General features: G+C 47.5%; 1 long non-coding RNA gene across 4 annotated transcripts in view; it reads left to right on the forward strand.

The window, feature by feature from the left end:
- LOC103729296 overlaps nt 1-6,253 on the forward strand; it is a 78,806-nt gene extending 72,553 nt beyond the window's left edge. For 3 of the 4 annotated variants that reach the window (XR_001872314.2, XR_607060.3, XR_003848596.1), the window contains one exon: nt 4,454-6,253. This is a non-coding gene — a long non-coding RNA (uncharacterized LOC103729296). The remainder of the gene's footprint in view (nt 1-4,453) is intronic. The other variant, XR_001872313.2, reaches the window with a different exon arrangement.
- Nucleotides 6,254-20,636: the final 14,383 nt, after the last annotated feature.

Below are 20,636 nucleotides of genomic sequence, written 5' to 3' on the forward strand. Positions count from 1 at the left end.
ACAGCCTCACTTCCAGCCCTGAGATCATACGGGGCTATCTCCAACCACGAGGCCTCTTGAGACAAGGCCACGTTATCTCAGACTGTCTCTACTCCTAATTTCACCTCCATGGTTTTCTTGATTAATGATGAGTATGGAAACAACTGGCCAACCATAAAAGAAGAAGGAATGAGAATTCAGAAAACTGTTCCAGATCCCACTCCAGGTAACACCACACACATCATCTCATTTAATAGAGACCACAGGCCCCCTCTATAGTTAAGCACAATTCCTTATGATACCACAGTCTATATAGCTGGTGCCTATGAGAAGCCTGATTCCAGGCCTTCTGAGCTTAATTTACTCTAAACCTTAATGATTTAGTTGGAGCTACCTCCAAAGACAGGAACCATTATTACTCTTCTCATTTCAGAGACTAAGCAGATGATGCATAAAGGAAGTAAAGTGCCTTGCCTGGGTCCCATAGCCACAAGAGTTAGAGCTAGGATATGGCCTTAAACAACCCTCCTGAAATTAATCACTCCATACCACTAACCCCTCCCATGAGGTGATCCTTCTGTGGGGTTCCCCAGGTTTTGGTCACATGCTAGGCACCCTGGAGCTGGCATGGGTCTGGTAAAAGCAGGCATCCTCCAGACTGAGAAATTCCCAAGCAGCCTTCTCTCCTGGATCTCTTGGTCCCCATGTTCCTCCTGTTGCGGATACAGGATTTCCAGGGACAGAACAGAAAATAGGCAGCCACCCTAGGCTTAGGGGAGATTGCAGCTATACAAGCAGGAGTTGGGGGCCCTGCCTTCAGGGAAGGCTGCCTATGGGAATGGAGGCCAGAGGAGGGCCTATCTGAGGCCTGTTCGCCACCATGCAGGTTGCCATATCTTTGTAAGCCCTAAGGTGACAGGGACTCTGTCACCTATCACCTTGTAGCAGATTGCAGCACCCCAACAGACCACCATTCTAACCTCTTTATCGAGCAGGCCTTGGGGCTCTCTTTTCCCTGAGAAAGGAGCTAAGCCTTCCCTCCTGTCCAGAACAATCTCTGCATTTCAATTATGGGTTTAATTTCATGTGGGTTGAGCCAGGAGCCACTCAGTAATAGATTAGCAGCTCTGATATTCAGCTTCTAATCTTTGGAAAAAGCAACCTAAATCAGCACCCACCGAACCCAACCCCTGTTCCCGTATGGCTCAGACAGGGCTGTCAGACTCAGTGATGATCAGTCCTTGTGATCCATTCAGTCTTTCAGGGAGTTAGAACAGGTCTAGCACATGGGGGAGGCCATCTGTTTTACTCTATTGATTTAAGTATTAATCTTAGGAACAACATCCTCAGAGCAACACTTGAAATGTATTTGAGACATAGCTGGGCATTCAGTGGCCCAGTCAAGTTGATACATAAAGTTAGCTATTATAGGACTCAAGATGTACACAACATAGAAACATCTAAGTGCTTTGTCACAGAAGGTCCCACTGGGGCCAGACAAAAAAACCTGAGAGTTCTGCAGGTGCCCCAGCCTGAGGCCTAAGCAAATACAAAAGCAGGTTGCTGAGTAAGTACCATAATGAGAAGACACTGGAAGGGCCTGTGGATGGACTGGACCCCCAAGGTGAGGGTGTGCACTAAGAACAGACAACCCAGGCTACAACTCATTAATATACCCATCAAAATTTTAGGGGCTATAATCTTCTGTTCTCAAAGTGAACAAAGCTACTTGTTACGGTTTATGTCTGAACTGTCCCCCCACAGGCTCATGTTTGGACACATGATCTGCAGTGGTGGTGGTATTTTCGGAGGTTGTAGAGCCTTTGGGACTAGGGGCCTAGCTGGCAGACATACACCAGTGGGGTCTGGACTTTGAGAGTTATAGTCAGGCCCCGCTTCCTGTTGAGCTGTGTGCTTCCTGTCTATCACCATGATGTGAGGAGTCACAGCCACATGCTCTGGCTGCCATGATTGCCACTGGATTTTCCCCTCCCTGATGGACTAAAACTTTGACCAAAATAAATCTTTCTTCCCTTAAGTTGTATCAAGTATTTTTGTCAAGAGTGATTTTACATAGTCATGGATATACTAGTAAGGCGAAAGCTTGTTCGTGATGAACATCATGGAACACCTCATAGAATCCATGTAATGCTTAGCAACTCATTCATGTGGAGGTTTCTTTAATTTGTTCAGACTGTCATTAGCTAGGAAACCTCTGTTTGAGCCACATTTGCCCATGAAAGCTGACACAAACTCTTCCAAGGCCATTTCCATCAAAGTAACAGTCACTAGTTCCTTGGAACTTGGTGCTATATTGCCACAACAGCTGCTTGACACCCTGGTCACACATCATTCCTGAGAACATACATGGCTGTCACATGGTCTGGACATAGAATACCTCTGGCACAGGGGCCACCTGCTTGCCACCGTGCTGTTACCTCCACACCACTGGCTGTTCCAGAGCAGTTGACAGGTGTGTCATCATGTTCACTGTCTATCTGCTTCAAGTCCTCATCCCCTCTGGCCTTTTCTGCCCTGACCACATCCCCTGGGCTGTTGGGGACACTGCTACTGGCTGCTTTGACGACTTGCTGATTCATACTTTTACCATCTGGTATGAGAGGATTTCAATATTTTAGTAAGACATTGGCAGTAGGTTCACACTGAATAGCAAGTCTGCCTGAGTCATAGGGATGGGGGTGGGGGTGCACAGGAAGGGGCTGGAAAGAGGAATTCAAAGGAAACAGCTTTCCCCTTCCAGCTTCAAATGCCCACCAAGGAGCTTTAGAATAATCTGGAAGGAAAAGTTGGGAGTACAGCTCTGCTTTGAACATCTAGACTCTGTATCCTTAACTACCCAATGGCAAGAATTAAAGGTAGATGGATGATGATTTGGGGTGTGTGTGTGTGTGTGTGTGTGTGTGTGTGTGTGTGTGTATACAACCTCAAATATCCTTCCTTAGGCACCATCCACATTTTAAAAACTTACTATTTTTATTTTATGTGTATGGCTGATTTGCCTACATGTACATAGCGCACTACATGCTCACAGTGCTCAAGCAGAAAGAAAGGAGCCTGGACCCATGTAAGACGTGCACCATGACCTACTTGTGGACTGAGTACACTTGCCTGTCTCTGTCATTGGGCTCAGCCCTGGCACATGTTCTAGTCAATGGAATGTTAGTGAATAAGATGCAGCAGGGACTTGGAACACACTTGAGCAGGAGGTTGGCTCTCTTCTGCATCTTGTCACTGATGCCAGAAGAATCCTACAGGCAGCTGCTGCCACTTAGTCCTGGGCCTATGTGAAATTCACCAAGTGGGCTTGTGCCCACCAGACCTACAACTCAAAGGAATGGCCTAGCCAAGACTCGGAAACATTCAAAATACTCAGTCACCACTGACATAGGGTGGCTGGCTGTTACATAGCCATTCCTGATCCACTTTGAAACTCTGTAGCTCTGAGGTAGGCATTATTCTCGTTCACTTGAAGCTGCAGACTCTGGCACTGAGGTTTATAGATTGGCTTGCATCATAAAATTAGTAAGTACAGAGTTGGGAATTAAATCTAGGGCTTTCTGGGACTAATGTCCTAAATGTAGGTACTATTTAAGTAGCACTACTCCAGAAGAACCTTGCAATGACACACACATGTGTCATGGAAATTTGGATATGACGTAAGTGACAACTGCTCCCCCAAGACCCTGGAGCTTCCCAGATGCACAGACTCATCCAGTCCTATGATTAACTTCTTAAAAATGCCTTTCGCTGGGACTGGAGAGATGGCTCAGAGGTTAAGAGCACTGACTGCTCTTGCAGAGGAGCAGGGTTCGATTCCCAGCACCCACATGGCAGCTATGAACCATCCTTAACTCCAATTCCAGGGGAATCCAATGCCCTCCTCTGACCTCTACGGCACTGCATGACATGGGTGCACTCACAGACATCAGGCAATACACTCCTACACGTAAAATAAAAATAATAAATAAAATATTTTTAAATGCCTTTCACCTTCCATGCCTGAGAATTTTCAGTGTTCATTTAATAGCATCACAGTAGTTTATACTGTTATAATTAAAAGTTGAGAGCAAATTTTAGTAAGAAGCATTAGTGTATGCTGGGAAAAGGAGCGGGGGGGGGTGAAAGAAAAGGACTGCATTTGAGAACCAAATCCTCACAGAGAAAAAGGAAAAAATAAATTATTCTTCTTTGATGCAAAGGGCTGGTGTGAGGTCTTCACTCCAGCAGGAGGTCGAGGAGGAGACTCAGGTCACTGGGAAAGTGGCTGTGGTGATCCAGGGTGAGAGTCAGGTGAGAACTTGGGAGGACGAAAGCTTCAGGCCTGACCCAAGTGCTTACCTAAGCCACCCTCCAAAGGAACTCGGCAAGTTCAATGCTCCTCCAAGCTCTTTTCCCAGCTTCCCAGACCCCTTTCCCCTTTTCTGCTAATCTGGCTTCTTTTCCCTTCTCCTAGGACAGGGGCTTGAGGTGAGCTGGCTGCAGGGACAGTCAGCAGGAAGAAAAGGTCCATGTCCTGGAAGCATCAGACAGCAGGAGGGACTGCTCCCACCTAGCACTCTTAGCACTTACCAAGCTCAGCTGGGAAGGGGTGTCATTGCGCCTAGCTTTGTTACAGCCACAAATAGATGGACTGCAGTGTTGGGTCACACCTAGAGCAGTCTGAGGAGCCCGAGGTTTTTATTTGGCCACACATAGAGGGAAGGGCAACAAGAGGAACAGGCATGTGGGGTGAACTGAATTAGATCCTCGGGTCCTGACCCGGCCTTCTTCCAGCTTCTCTGCTCATGAACTGAAAGCCAAGAGAGCCTTAAATTCTTGCTCCGCACTTCAGGCTGAGCTCCCAAGGGAAGCCTGGGATCAGGACATCTCATACCCTTGGCCTATGTCAACTTGTCCCAGATGAATGACTTCAGACATCTGCTTCCTACACCCTCCAAAGGAACTCGGCAAGTTCAATCCTCCCCCAAGCTCGATTCCCAGCTTCCCAGACCCTCAAGCTCCAACGTAGAGACAAGGACAAAGAAGGTCAAGTATGTGTCTCACCACAAATGCACCTGACTTCAGCCTGTGGCCTCGCCAGTGCCAGCTCTGCCCAGGGTGGGTCGCCTGTCCCAACTCAGGCTGCTGGGTCACAGCTTTGCTATGTGTTTGTTTCTGAGCAGGCTGATTTCGGCAGTGACTGAGCTTGGAAGCTATAAATATTGGAAGCCATAAAGCTTGGTGATAAACTTGTCAGTGAGACTGTGGGTCAGGCCCTAGTGTCACTCAGGTGCCGATCCTGAGTGTCTTCCTCAGCCAGGTAGAACTGCTGGGTCCCACTTCTCCTAGTACCCTTGGCAAACCTGCCTGAAATGCACTGGAAGCCATGTGCTTCCCAGGGTCCTTTATGCTGAACCATAAGAACCCTGGGTTGATAGGGGGCAGGGGCAGGCTAGCCTAGCCATTTTCTGAAGCCCTTTCTGAATCTCTGGGCTAGAAACACTGGGATTTGATGACACCGATGTCCCTCTGGGGGCCTACTTCCTAGGGGATGGTTTTCATGTGGCAGCCATGTGGTCAGAAAGTCTGGAGAGTCGGGTCCTGTGTTCTCAGCCGTGACGTTTGCAGTCACATCAGGCATGTCATGGGACCACGTGCCCTGCCTGCCCCAAGGACACCAGGCAGAACTCAAGTAAGATGCTGTATCTAGAGAACTGACACAAGTGCAAGGTCCCACATGACAGTGGAGCAGCACGTCCTGAGTTCAACCCGGTGTGCCTTTACCCAGTGCCGGTCTGACAATGGTGGGGCACCAGAGACACAGAGCCAGGTAAGGAGACACGGGAGGAGACACGGGTGAGGAGACACGGGAGGAGACATGGGTGAGGAGACACGGGAGGAGACACGGGTGAGGAGACAAGGGAGGAGACACAGGAGGAGACACAGGGGAGGAGACACGGGAGGAGACACGGGTAAGGGAGGCTCAGCGGTTTCGGTCCTTATGGTGGTAAGCAGTGACAGCAAGAGTGACCCTCGCTCCCCTCACCAACTGCTCACTGCATCCCAGGCTTGAACAAACCCTTCGGGTGCCTTTCACCTTTCAACACGTTATCATTCCCATACAGAGAGGAGGAAACTGAGGGATGAAGTCATGGGCCATGGTCAACCAGCCAAGTTGTGGTAGATCAACTGATTCCAGAGTCTCTCCTCTCCAAACGACCATGTCCTCTTCCACATTTTCTAGCATGTATGGTTATTTTTTTCATGTTTAGGTTTTTTGGGGGATTTTTAAATTAAATTAAATTAAATTATTCATTTTTCCTTGATGTTTATGAGTGTTTTGTCTCCATGCACATGTACCCACGTCATACAAAGCCCATAGAGGCTAGAAGAGGGTGTTGGATCCCCTGGAACTGGAGTTACAAATGGTTGCTAGCTGCCATGTGGGTGCTGGGAATTGAACCCAGATTCTCTGGAAGAGTAACCAGTGCCATTAGCCACTGAGCCATTTCTCCAACCCCTCGTTTTTAGTTTTTATAATATTTTCTTCTTCATCCTACAGCAGTAGAATTAAAGAATTCCATGCTTTGTTGCAGCTTCTAGGAAGGAGATACGTGTAGGTCTCATCTTTGCTGTTACATCCTCAGCCATTTCACACCATCAGCCGTAGGAATGATCCTTCGGTGGGTGCTCCCAAGCTCTCCCTCACTGGCTCTATGAACTTAAACAACACATAACTCTCTCCAGTCCTCGGCTCACTCATCTAAATATGAGGGACTTAAATGAGGGTCCCCACAAGATCACTCCTGCTCTAAAGCCCTGTCAGAATGGCCCTCTCTAGGCATAACCCTCCCACTGAGATAAGGAACAGAAGGAGGCCAGCACTTGCTCCAGCGCAGCTTTGAGTTGATTGTGCAACATTGACAAAGTCCCTATAACCACCTGGGCTTCATTTTTTTCATTTGTGGAACTGAGGACAAAAGAAACCGGCCTGTCCTCTTCCCGGGCTTGGAGTAAGGCTCAAATACAACAGAGCATGGCGGCACATGCCTATAATCCCAATACTTGGGAGGCTGAGGCAGGGAGATGCAGAGTTCAAGGCCTTCCTGGGCTACATAGTAAGACCCTATCTCCAAAACTACCTAAATAAATAGATTAGTAAAAGCAGAAGTTCGTGATGTCATCTGAAAACACTCTAACAATGTGTGTGGGGGGGGGATATAACCACTAACAATCACTGAACAAGGAGATGAGAGGGAAGAAGAGAGGCTCCAGAGAGTGACCAGAGGAAAGGCCACAAGTCTACCTGAAGTCCTCCGCAGCCCGGCTGTGAGGAGACCAGGCTTTGCTTCCCTCTGACAGACACCAGGCCCCTATCTGAAGACCTTCCTGGTCCACAGCTGTCATTTTGATTATTGTGGTGTCTGATGGTCACCACAGGCTCACTATGTGCTGGGCACTCGGCAAAGCCTCATGTGCAGCTCCAGCCCTATGAGGTCTAAGAAGAGCAAGTCTGTTCACTGAATCTTTTAGTCACAATGCATAAAAAGAGTTGTTGGCAGGGGTCAGAACCTGAGTCAGACAAACAGAGTTCAAAGCCAGTCCCAGCTGTCATTAGTCAACATGACCCTTGGCATCATGACTTTCTATGCCTCCAATGAAAAGTTGAAAAGTGAGAACACTGCCACTAAGGTCAAAGAGACACTGTGAGCATTTCATGAGGTCGTGGTGGTGAAGATGGACCAAGCTGAGGCCCATTGGAGAAGTGAGACACAAACAAGTGCAGGGTGATGTGCAGAAGGGATGGGGATTCCCATTCCCTTAGGACGTCTGCAGGTGACCAGGACTCTTTTCCTGTAGGCAGATCTCAGTCCACTGGCTCACTGCCCTTCGCCCATCCTCCTCCTTCTCCCTTGGTCTCCTCCTCCCTTTTTCTTTCTCCTCCCTCCCTCTTCCTCCTCCTCCTCCTCTTCCTCCTCCTCTTCATCTTCCTCCTCCTCCTCCCCATTTCCCCTGATCCTCCCTACTCTTCCTCCTCTTCCCATTTTTTTCTCCTTCCTTCCTCCCCTTCTTCCTCCCCCCTTCCTCCCCAATTCACTTCCCCTCTTTCCTCTCTCCTCCTCCTCCCCTCCCTCCTCTCCTTCCTCCTGCCCTTTGCCCTCTTCCTCTTCCTCCTCCCCACTTCTCCTCCTCCTTTCCTTCCTTCTTCTCTTCCTCCCCTTATCCTCTCTTTCAAACTTCTCCCTTCTTCCACACTCTCTCACTCACTCCTCCTCTCTCCTCTCCAACACTCAGATCCAGAGACAATGTTGTGACTGGAAGCCAACTCTGCTAGCCTTTGCTATGTCAAACCAGGCCACCCCATGCCCTGGAGGAAAGAACAGTGACCCAAGGTGGCTGTCCTGGCAGGAAACAGGTCCAGCTACGGTAGTGAGAACAAACACAGACCCTCTGTGCATAAGCGCTGTCCTTATTCTAGGCAGTCCTGCCGCTGTGACTCTTCCCTCTGAGGCCAAGGCTGCTGGTAGCTGCAGCCAAACTATACTTGTAAGATCCCCTAGAAATCTACAGAAGGAATTAGCATCCCTGGAGGGAGGAAAGGGGAGGGCTCTGAAGAAAAACCCTCAATGTAAAAAGGAAGTCAAGGAAATGTAGTTAGCCTTGAGTCATCCTGCCAGCAATGTTGGTTCAGGAGTGCCCGAGGTGCTTGCTAAAATCCAGATTCCCGGGCCAGGTATGGGTACTGACATAGGAAGCCTGAAACAAGGTCCAGGGAGGTGTGTTTAATTGTCCCTAGGTGCATAGTTAAGCAGCCCTAGTCAAGATGTGGTCCCCCCTGACCCCTGCCAGCATCATTGTTTTGGCCCCAGCCTGCCCTGTAAGGTGCTCTAAGAAGTTGTCAGAACTGTGGGAAATCTTTTTCCAGAATATAGATCCTCTTTTGACTAACACCAGGCTTCAACCTTTTCCGTCTCCCAGCATGAGGTTCCTGGAGGAAATACCAATTTCTCAGGGACCTTTGTTTCAACAGCCTGGTAGTTGAAGGGAGCAGCATGAATGTCTCTAATGTTTGTACCCAACCTGGCAGGAATGAGGATATTCTGAAGAGACAGTTAGGGACCACACGGAAGGCAGAGAAGAAGAAATGTGCTAACAGTACTGAGCTGTCACTCCACCAGAGTCCCCACCTTCGTGTGCAGTATACGTGACATGCTGGGGTGGAGCAGGCATTGGCTACCTACCCAACACCAGCTCTTCCCTTGTCCACTCTCTCATTTTCTTGCATAATAGAACCTCAACTCTATTTGGCCACATGTTTCACAAAAGCCTAGACTCAGTGACAGGGAGGAATGCAGTTGTCTCAACCCTGGCTGCATATTAGAGCTTTGTGGGGAGACTTTGAAAATACCCACAATTGGAATCTACCTGAAATCAATTGAAACATTCTCTAGAGGGCTGAGACCCAGACTTAGGGATGGGTTTGAAACTCCTCAGCCAAGATCAGGAAAGAAATCAATCATAATAGCAATTCAGTCTCCTTGCCTGTGATTGACAAATGGACGTGCGGTGTAGTGACAGTGTAAAAAGAGACCGTCATAAAGTGAAGTGTGTGCCAGATTCTCCACAGGGTAAAGTTATGACTTCATCTGACCTTCTAGCCTTGGGAAATTGCTGTGTGAGACTGGCGGAACTCTGAGGAACAAGCTTGTAAAGGTCAGCATGCTGAAGACCACAGAACAAAACAGGATGAGAGCCTGGGTCTTACATTTTCACTGAAGCCTTGAGTTTGAGATCCAGCTATGCAGTCAACCCCTGCATTGTGACTGGAGAGATGGCTCAACAGTTAAAAGCACATACTGCTCTTGCATCAGGGAGTTCCTAACCACTTGTAAATCCAGTTCCAGGGTGTCTGAATCCCTCTTCTGGCTTCTACAGGCACTGCACTCACATGTACAAGCCCACATTCAGACACACACATATATGCATAATTTAAAATACATTTTTTTTAAAGAAGAGAAGAGATTCTATGAGGCTGTCGATTGGTCCCATTTGCCCTGATAACATCCTTCTAATTTTTCAGTGGCAAATGACCACAAACCCTCATATAGCATCTGAGCTGAATCTTACGTCCTCTCTCCAGGGAGGGAGGGCACACACATTGTTACTGTTCTTGCTTGGTTCTGTAGTGGAACACCCGACAGAAGCAACATAAGGAAGGACAGATTTATTTGGGCTCGTTTTTGCTGAGTTGCGGACTGGGGCTGCAGCTCCAGGGTAGAGCTCTTGCTCCTCATGTGTGAGGCCCTTAGGTCCAACCCCTAGAACTATCAAAAGAGAAAAAGAAATGCTCAGTTCAAGATAGAAATCATAAAGAGGCAAAAAAAATACCATTGGCTTGGGCCAAAAGAACAGAGGTAAGAGGCTCTCAGAGGTCCAGGTTAAGAAGACAGAGTACTGGGCTGCCTCTGAAGAAGTGGAGAACTTGGAAGCCGCTGGTGGGGACGCGGCTTGGCATTCTGCACATGTGCGGGCAACTTGCTGAGATGGAAGCTGCAGGAGGGAACAGGGAGCAAAGGCTGCTTGTCCCTTCCAAAACCTGCATCCTATTAAAAAAAAAAAAAATGGAAACAGGAGTGAGAAATCAGGCCTTTCTTTCTGTCAATTTCAGTCGCCCTACCTTAGGGAATAATGTTGAGCCAATTCTGAGGTCGATACAGTAGCCCACAGTTGCAAAGCTCCACTTAAAGAGGTTGCTTTCTCCCATGGGAGACCAGGCTGCACCTGCATGGTCAGCCACCAGCCATCTCCATATGCAGCCTGGGGTTGGCCTCGAACTCATCATCCTCCTGCCTTTCCTCTCAGTGCTGGGGTCACAGACTGGCATCACTGCAACTGGCTTGACTGCTTTCAACAGGGTCTTGCTATGCAGCCCAGGCTGGCCTTGAACTCCCTGCAGTCCTCCGGCCTCTGCCTCCAGAGTTGCTGGGATAACAAGAGTGTGTCACTGCAGCCAGCCTAACAGTCCATCTTCCGGTCCCCATTGGAGCAGGGCAGCTGCCTCTCCTATTTCAGAGCTGAGGGCCTGCTGACAAAGCCGGCAGTATGCTGGCTCTTCCTTTTCCATGGGATCTGAGCAGCAACCCCATTGCAGAAGCCCTCGCTGGGAGGTCTGGAAAACTTGGAGCTATCTCTGGGTTTTAGTTTCATGCTGCCTTCCTCCCTCCCTCTCCTAGCCTCTTCCTATTGCACCAGCCCATATATATTTAGCTCTTTTAATCTTGTTTCGTAAATCATTCCTACATGTCAAGCACTTGCAATGCCACCAAATCATATCTAAAATACTTCCCTCCTGGCCAGTGCACCAGGGTCTGCCCAGCCTGTCAGCGCTGCTCTTACCACGAGAGAGGATAAGGGGCAGAAAGGGAGTTCTGCCTTAGGGGCTGCTGCTCTCTGCAGCCTGTCCTCTGAATGCTGCTGAAAGGGCAACAAAAGATCTGGAAGGTAACAAACTGGCTTTACAGTCTTCTCTCTCAAAGTGTCACCTGGTGGCTCAAGACTCCAGGTTCAACATCTGAGCTAAAAGTCTGTTTCCTCTCTTATTGGTTGAGAAATCTTGACCCAATTCCTTAACTTGTCTGAGCCTCAACATCCTGAGCTAAAAGATGGGAATGCTGGCCTCATCAAGCAGCTGGAGTTAGCTGAGATGATATAAGTATCAATAAAATCCTTGGCATCGTGCCCAGTACTTTGCAAGCAGTCAATAGTTGTTAGCTTGTTATAATGGCTTTTTCCATGGCTTACCCAGTATCTGTTCTCTTCATCATCATTATTAGCAGAATCCTGAATTTTTTTTTTTTAATGCTAGGTGTCCGTACACCCTAATTGAAAAAGTAATAATGAAAACCTTTTCTGTCTTCTCTTGAAGCCACATCATCATGGATGTGCTGCAGACGTGGAAAGCATCACATGCCTCTCTGCCTCTCTCCCTTTCGTCCTTTTGCTTGTCTACATTGGGAATTCGATTCGTCTGGAGCTTCAGCAGCCATATCTAATCACGAGATCAGTTTGAGATCCACAGTCATGGGCTCGGGATGATGGGCCAGGAAGGGAAAAGGAGCCTGGACCTCGTCCCCCAGGTTGTGCTATGGGGCCGCCATGCCCGGCCTGGACTGCCTGCCTTCGATTCCTTCTTAGCAAATAAATGAACAAATAAGCCCCATAATTCCTGCAAGCCCCGTTTGTCAGGTTCCTATTGCCAGCAGCATCTTTCTGATGAGTAACAACCTGGGTTAGAGCTGAGTGAGATGGGGAAGTGGTTTGCAAACCGAATTCTACTGGAGCAGAGGGTGTTCCAGGGAGCCCCTCTTAGACTGGAGAACAGGGGAGGAATACAGGGCTTGCTGCCTCTCTACATATCATTTTTTGAAACTCACTTCACTTTAATATGTTTTATAGTGGGAGAGATGACCCAGTTAGGTTTTGTTTCAAGAACAGATTCTAGGACAAAAATAAATAAGTAAAAGGTTGGGAAAACAGCCATTCTTTTCCAGCCCCCTCATTTTCCAGATGAGTGATCAGAAACCCCAAAAGTAGCTTGCCCAGTCCACTCAGCCAGGCCCAGCCAACAGGAGAGCCAGGATTGCTGATTCCCCCGGGCTACTGCCAAGTAAAGAACTGCCACAAAAAAAGCAGATGCAAAGAGCTCCCAGTCACTGCCCAAGTCCCAAGCCAAGCTCTGAGAGGCAGCCTGCGGTGGGACAGGCCCCTCCAGTGAGATAGAGGAAGCGGGGGACGCCCCTTCAGAGCCCTCAGCTGCTAGGCTGCCCTCCTGCTGGGGACAAAGTTGGACCTGCTTCCTCTTCTGGCCCTGCAGCAATTCATTAATTGCTTGTTTGTTTATTTAAAAGCACACATTGTGGATGTGTGGTGCAAAGGGAGTGAGAGGGGTGCGTGCCCAGAGACAGGGGGCTCTTTGTCCCAGTTCCTCTCATTCCCCTTTGCACTGGCTGGCTCAGCTGGCTGCTCCATCAATGCAAGATCAACAGCTGCTAAGTCACAGCTGTAAACACCACCTCATTCAAGGTCAATTAAAGATCAAATGTGGAGGGGAGGAGAAGGGTTGGGGCCTTTTTTCATGCAACCTTCAGTAACTGTTTAGAGGCCCTGTCCTGTGGCTCTGCCCACTTGGCATAATTGATCAAATGGATTGAAAAGAAATGGCTGCCTAAGTGGACTCACCAGATACGATGACAGTTGAGAACATCTCATATCAGGACTTCAGCTAGAAATTTTCATCATCCTTCCATGCCATTCCATCCATCCATCCCATCTACCCCATCAGTCCATGTATCTGTTTCTCCATCTATTATACCATCCATTCCATCCATCCATCATCCATCCATCCATCCTTCCATCCACCTCATCTATCCATCTCAACCCATTCCTCCATCTATCCTTTGCATCTCATCCATGGACTCATCTATCCATCCATCCATCCATCTACCCTATCCTCTATCCATCCCACTCATCCATTCCATTCACCCTCCCATCCGTTGTTCTGTCCGTCCCATCCATCTACCTCATCCTTGCCATCCATCTATCACATTCATTTCTCCAGCAGCTCTATACTTCCAGCCCATTCCATACAGCCCACCCATCTATCCACTCCACCCACACATCTATCCTTTCCATCCATCCATTCCCTACCCATCCATTCCATCCGTCTCTTCAATTTATCCATCCATCTCTTCAATTTATCCATCCCATCTCTACTTCTAATCTATCTGTTCATTCACCCACCTATGCATCCATCCATTGTATTCATCCATACATATATCCCATGCTACATACATCCACCCATTCCTCCCATTGATTCCATCCATCCCATTCCTCGTTCCCATTTACCTCTTCATTCATCCATTCATCCCATTCATCTATCCAGTCGACTCATTCATGCATTCATTTATCCATCCACCCAACAATTACCAGCTAAGTACCTATTCCACTGTCTAGATAAAGGTATCTTCACATGGGAAAGTAGGAGGAACCTAAAATAAAGAAGTGGGCAAAGGGCTGGAGAGAAGACTCAGTAGTTAAGAGCACTGGCTGCTCTTGCAGAGGACCCAGGTTCAATTCTCAGCATCCACATGGTGCTAAACAACCATCTGTAATTTCCAGTTCCAGGGGACTCTGACCTTCTTCTGACCTCCAAGGTGTACTTACACACATGCAGGTAATACACTCATACACATAAAAAAAATAAAGTATTTTAGAAAAAAGTGGCACTTAGCACATTTCTGGCTTAGATTGGGGACTTCACAGCTGATAGATGAATTGGGCAGGGAGGCTGGGAGACCTATAAGAGATTGGTGGGGCGGGGTGGGGGGAGGAGAAGCACAGAGCATCTAACCTGGGGAGGAGACATGGTGATAACAACAGCAGTTGGGAAGATGTTCAGGTGCTAAGATCAGAGACTTGACTGCCATCTACATGGATATAGGAAAAAACACACATGAAAGCAAAGAACCAGGAAGACCACAGGGTGTATCTGACCAATGGGAGCTGTCCACAATGTGGCAGCTATGGAAGTAACAAGTGTGGGTGAGCTCTTTGGCGGGGGGCACATACCCCCTTCAGACAACCGCTCCCCCTCTGCTCCCATCATGAACCTGTTAGGATTTCCAGTCACTGACCCCTCCTGACACAATACATCTCAGTGGAAGCATTTGCCCAACACAGGAAACTCAAGGTCTTCTCTCAGAACCTTCTCATTTGGCAGTAGAGGGGAAGAACTTTATCTCTGGGGTGTCCCAAGGTGGGAAGATGCTGCTAGGCACATGTGCTGTGGCAGAAGAAAAGCTGATTGGAGAAGAGAACAGAACTGAGCCCAGCAAGGCTGAGCAAGATGAGGAGAGAAGGACCTAGCATACAACACTTCTAGGCCTCCCTCTATGGACTCTCAAGCCACAGCCTTCCCTTTAACAGTACAGGGGAGTCTAGGAGATACAGAAGGGAAAGAAACCTCTCACCCAAGCCTCCAGTTTGTCTTATCTGTTGCCAGGGAGTAAGAAACTTCAACACAACAGACAAAACTAATATTGCCTGCAGAGATGATAGACTTTCCTAAAGACAGCTCCAGCAAGAGTGTTCAAATCCACAAACTATGGCCAGGTGTAGTGGTAGACACCTGCAGTCCCAGTCCTTAGGAGGTGGAGGCAGGAAGATCAGGAGTTGAAGGTCAAACTCAGCTGCATAGTGATGTGAGGCCTGAGCTACATGAGACCTTATCTCAAAAAAACTGAGGGGGAGGAGGAAGGAAGGATGGAAGGAAGGAAGGGAGGAAACATCTATGCTTACTTAGGTTTAGATGTTTGTGAGCCTTGGGTTTACCCACATCAGCACTTTTCTCTCATCCCTAAACTTGAACAATGCACTTTCTAAGACCACCTTAGAATTTCATTTACAAAAGGAAATTATTTTGGCTAAGAGACATAGTAAACCAACTCATATATTTATGCCTAATTTTTAAAGCCTACTTAAATGCTAAACTTTGCTTAATCTGTAACCCTTGTTATAATTACATCCTTTGAATAATATAACCTAGAAAGCCACCAAATTACATATGGTGCAACTGTATGGACACATAAATGTGACTCTCTCTCCAGAAAGAGGACAGTGTGCACAGTCCTTTTCCTATGTGTCTCTCTAAATATTTAGTAAAATAGTTAGTTTGCCTCATTCTGACTCATCCTGAAGTTTTTTTCTACAGTCTATTCAAGGATCTGGCTTCACCTACCTGGAGGACCTTAAGTTGGGTATTCCTCAGGCTGCAGGTAAGCTGGGTCTCCTCGCATGGCTGACATTTCAACTGCTTTGAGCCTCTCCAGGTAGGTGTGCTGTACCTTCCCTTGTGTCCTGTCGGCTTGAGCTCTTGTCACAGCCCCCCAAATTCTTGGCTCACTTGGCTCTCAAAGGCAGCAAGATCACAGAGCAGTGACTTTTAATTCTATTCTTCATACACCTAAGAATCTAATGAGAGTGATGGATGGATGTGCCCAAGTCTCTCTACCATCTCAGTGGAGCCCCAGAGTCTGAGAAGGCACCACAGCCCTGCTGGCACCCAGATTTTAGCCCAGTGGAATGCATGCCAAACTTGAGACCTACAGAACTGGAAGATAAATTTGCATTATTACAAGACACCAAATGTTTGGTTATTTGTCACAACTGCCTTGAAAAGTTAATGAGTGAGATGTTCCAAATACAGGGCAGCTTAACAGTAAGGGAAAGCAGAATGGATGCAAGATGAGGTGATTGACTGTTGGAAATTCCAGGCACCTGGCGGCTGAACTGGCAGCTTAGCAGGTGCCTGCCTAAAACCCTCCACTTCCAGGTCCCCAGATTGGAACTCCAGGTGCTACTTCCTGAGAATAGGTTAGGTGTTGCCCCCTGGTGGTTGACAGCAGACAGACAGCCTCTGTTCCTCAGGGAGCTGGGAAGGAGTCACTCCCCCCTTCACCCACGAGATTCTGCAAGCGCCAAGTGGTTTCAAATGCCAGATCCCTTCACTCCGTTTACTCCAGGCTTCTCTTGCTAGAAAAGACTTTTGGGATCTTAGTTTATCACTTCCACCTCAGAAGAGCTGGTTACTTTTAGCCCTGGAGATAAGACTAGATCACAGATCCACTTTCTCCTCCCTCCCCCTTTTTAAAATGTATTTTTATCGAATTTTTGTGAATTTCACACACTACATCTTGATCATATTTAGACACCCCACATCGGCACTCCTGTGGCTTTTGTATTCCTCTGTACCACCTTGATGCCTGCAACTGGCCTGCTCCAGTGTAGGAACAGGAGGCCAAGGACAGGACTGTTGCCATGGCAATCAGAAAGCACAGCTTTATCCAAGACAGGATGAATTTCTTGAACCCTCATACTTCTGTAAGAGGGGATGAGTAACAGCTCTGTTAATCTTTATCCTTTGTAAACAGAACTTTGAGATGAAAACGTTAATAATGCAGCAAAACAAGCTTTTGTGTGGTTCGTACCCCTGAGTGTTCATTTGGAGACTATCATCGCTGCAGGGGACAGGTGGAGGGGGGAGCAGCTCTGTTTGGATGCGTCAGGGAGCATCTCTGAGCAGCAGGACAGCGGCAGGGCACAGAGGGGGAAGAGAAAGCAGGAGGGAGCCCGGGTAGCCAAGGCTGGGGCTGGAACTTCCAGAAACTTCTTTGTTGTTGAGCAGGCTGGCGGGACCACACTGTGGTCTTGGCTGGACAGGGCAATTAACAGCTCCCCGAGCTCCTAATGAGTAGTTTTCTTGAGTTTTAAGCTGCCTGTGGAGTTTCCCAAGGGAACTTATTCCTGGACGCCAACTCCTTAGAAGTGGCCTCCCCTGGGTGCGCCCAGTCCAGGGGTATGGGATTTGGCCCGTTGGTTGGAAACTGGGACTTCTGGGTCCAGGACCACAGTTTGTAATTTTCACCAGCTGCACAGCTCAGTTCTAACGCTGACATTTATAATGGTGCCTGCCAAGGAGATGTCTCTTTCTGGGGCAGTTAGGAAGTCTGGGCTGCTAGGGAGTCCCGCTTGCTCACAATCTTCTTTAGAGACCTTTGTACAAAGATTCACCTTGTTTTGTCTGTCAATCACCTGTGAATGAATACAGAACTTAAGGCACTGTTCAGAGCTGCCCAACATCTCTGATGTAACTACCCTACCTCAGAGCCTGAACCAACTGACCATTTCCTGGTGAACTTGAACTTGACACAATGAGAAAAACCCATTCCTGGGTAGCAGCAAGGAAATCAGAAATGGAAGCTGAGAATCACCAAGTCTACAAGGAAGACAGAAAGGTCTCCACTTGGCTGCTCACAAAAGGGTGGACCACCTCACCAAATTCCCTATGACTTGAAATAGTCCAAGTTCATCTCTGTTCTCTGTGCCCTGAAGGACCATCACATAGGCCCACAGCCAGTGAGCAATGGTATACTATCATCTAACTCACTCAAGCCAAAATTCTTCCCTTTGCCTTCATATTGGGAAGGTACATGAGGTCCAATGTAATTCAAAACACCCTTTCAGCTCCTGGCTTTCTTTTGTCTGTGAAAGAGCAGGGGTAAAATCTAAGAGCAGTTGATTCCTCAGCAGGGGGCAAACTTGTCCATGGAATGCCATTTTTTTTCTCATTCCCACAGCGTTAAGGTGGCCAGAAGTTCCTTCTATCCTGAGTTGACAGAAGAGGGCAAGAGGCCTTTGGTCCCATGGAAAACACTGTCTTCCACTCCCAAAGGCACACAGTTCTTTGTGCTGCATATTTTAGTGTGGTCTGCAAGATGTGGCTGGTCCACCCCCTTCTATATGCAGCTCCAGTGATGATTGTTTTCCAAGGTGCTGTTTCACACATTCCTACAAATGATTCTTCCCACACCTAGCTATATAACCATCTCCATCTAACCTTCAGCTCTCTGGGATTCTTTTGGGTTGCAAGATAAGGACACTGGCTCTGGATTGCTGGAGGCTCTGGAATAACTCACAGATGAGTTTACTGCCTTTCAATAAGGACAAAAGGGGTTGCTCATGAACTTGGGGCTTGTCATTCTAAGGTAGTTCTCAATGAGTGGAAATCACCCCCCACTCATGGAACACTGACAATTTTAATTGTCATAACTGGTGGGGGATGCTGCAGGTGTCTACTGGGTGGTGCCCTAGAGATGCTATAAACATTCCACAATGTACAAGACCACTTCCTTCATCCCAGTAAAGAATGAACCAACCCAGCCATCCGCCATGCCAAGTGGGAAAGCCCACTGACATCTGTTCACTGAAACTCTATTCCAAATTTCAGTTTATCCATAGATGGATCTATCAGCTATGGCCAGGAGCAAGTCGTGTGCTATAGGCTTAGCCACAGGGATAGTGGTTCCTTCTCTCCTATTTTGAATGTTCAAAGAAAAGAAATGACTTCTTGTGCTCTATGCAATGCACCCCAAATCAATGAGGTCCAAGGCCAAACATACATCAGCCCCTGTAAGAAGCTTCCCTGCCCTGTTAAGACAGAGACACACCATGCACCCTGGGTCACCGTTATATCTGGCACACTTGGTTTCACCAAATTTTAATTTGTTTGTTCATGTGTCTATCTCTCCCAATAGACTCATCCCCAAAGCCCAGGTCAGTGTTCTGGTTACATACCAAAACAATGCCATGTGAGGAAAACCCCTAAACTTAGTCACTTCCAATAGAAGGGTTTTCCCTTGATGATTGTGTGAGTTTGGAATCAGGCAGAACCCAGTCTGCTGATGCCTTTGCCCCAACATAGTCTCAGCTAGGTGACTCGGTGGTATATAGCAGGGCTGGCCTGGAGGGTCCAGGATGGCTTGTCACATAACCGGCCTCTCAGTGGGACAGTTGCAGAGCTGGGATCAGCTTCACCCTTCCTCCAGTCTGAAGGCTTCTCCAACCTTTTTCAGAAGGCTGGTTTCCTAAGTAGCAGATCAGGGCTCCGAATACAGATTGAAGGAGAGAACTAGACTGCACCTCTCCATGTTATAGACAGCATGTGTGAGCAGAAAAGGAAGAAACCGACATTCATATCTGTACAAAGTATCTCCCACAGCCTACTACAGTAATTACTCAGTAAACATCAAACATAAATTCATCAGTGGGGAGACAGATAAGCTCTACTGCTTTTACCCAATTGACAAAATAACTAAATAAAAATAAATCACATCAAAATAGCTTTTGCAACTATCAAATGCTATGGAGTCCCTGTTAGAAGAAAACTTACACTAATTTGCAGATGGTTGACTCTACCATTCTCCCTCTACACAGAGGGCCATTACAGACATCACTAATCAATCACAGCTCTTTCCCACTGATGTTGTATGTGGTCTCAGAATCCTTCTCAACACAGTACTCCAGTTATCTACTACTAAATGATTAATGTTAACAAGAGAGTTATATCTACTTGTTTGAATGGGTCCATGCTGGCTCATGCTTTCGAACACTTCATCTCCAGCTGGTGGCACCATTTGAGGGGACATTTTAGAACCTTTGGGACCTGGACCCATGCTGGTAGAAGTAACTCACTAGGGAGTAAGCCTTTAGGGGTTATGTTTTCTTTCCCTGTCTACCATCAAGATGTGAGGCACCCCAGCCACACTCTCCCACCTAATCTCCCCCATGTCTTCTCTGCAGCAATGAATTAACACCTCTGAAACCATAAGCCCAAACAAACTTTTCCTCTCTTAAGTTCTCTGTCAGGCATTTTGTCACGGCAATGAGAAGAGTAACTGATATATGTTTTGCCTAAATTTCTACTACCAAACTATCCTCCAAAAGCTAGTGTTTTAGTTTCTTTAAACATGCACATGCATACACAAAGGCTGCCTCTTTCTCCCTTTTTTTAAAAATGAAAATATGAAATTGAAGCCCGAAGGAAGATGAAGCGACAGAACCCATCCCCCTCCAAAATTGGATTTATAATGGAAACAGAAACTGATGGTCGCAGGGAGATGCCATTATGAATTATTTTCAAAGAAAATAGCTGTACACAGGAGTCCTATGCCAATTTCAGGGTGAGACAAGACACAACTTGTACAGATACAGGTATGAAAGCTATGCAGGCTGACCAGCATCTGTCTCCACGCTCCTTGCCA

The sequence above is a fragment of the Nannospalax galili genome, unplaced genomic scaffold (assembly GCF_000622305.1).
Source record: "Nannospalax galili isolate Female #2095 unplaced genomic scaffold, S.galili_v1.0 scaffold31, whole genome shotgun sequence".
Lineage (NCBI taxonomy): Eukaryota > Metazoa > Chordata > Mammalia > Rodentia > Spalacidae > Nannospalax > Nannospalax galili.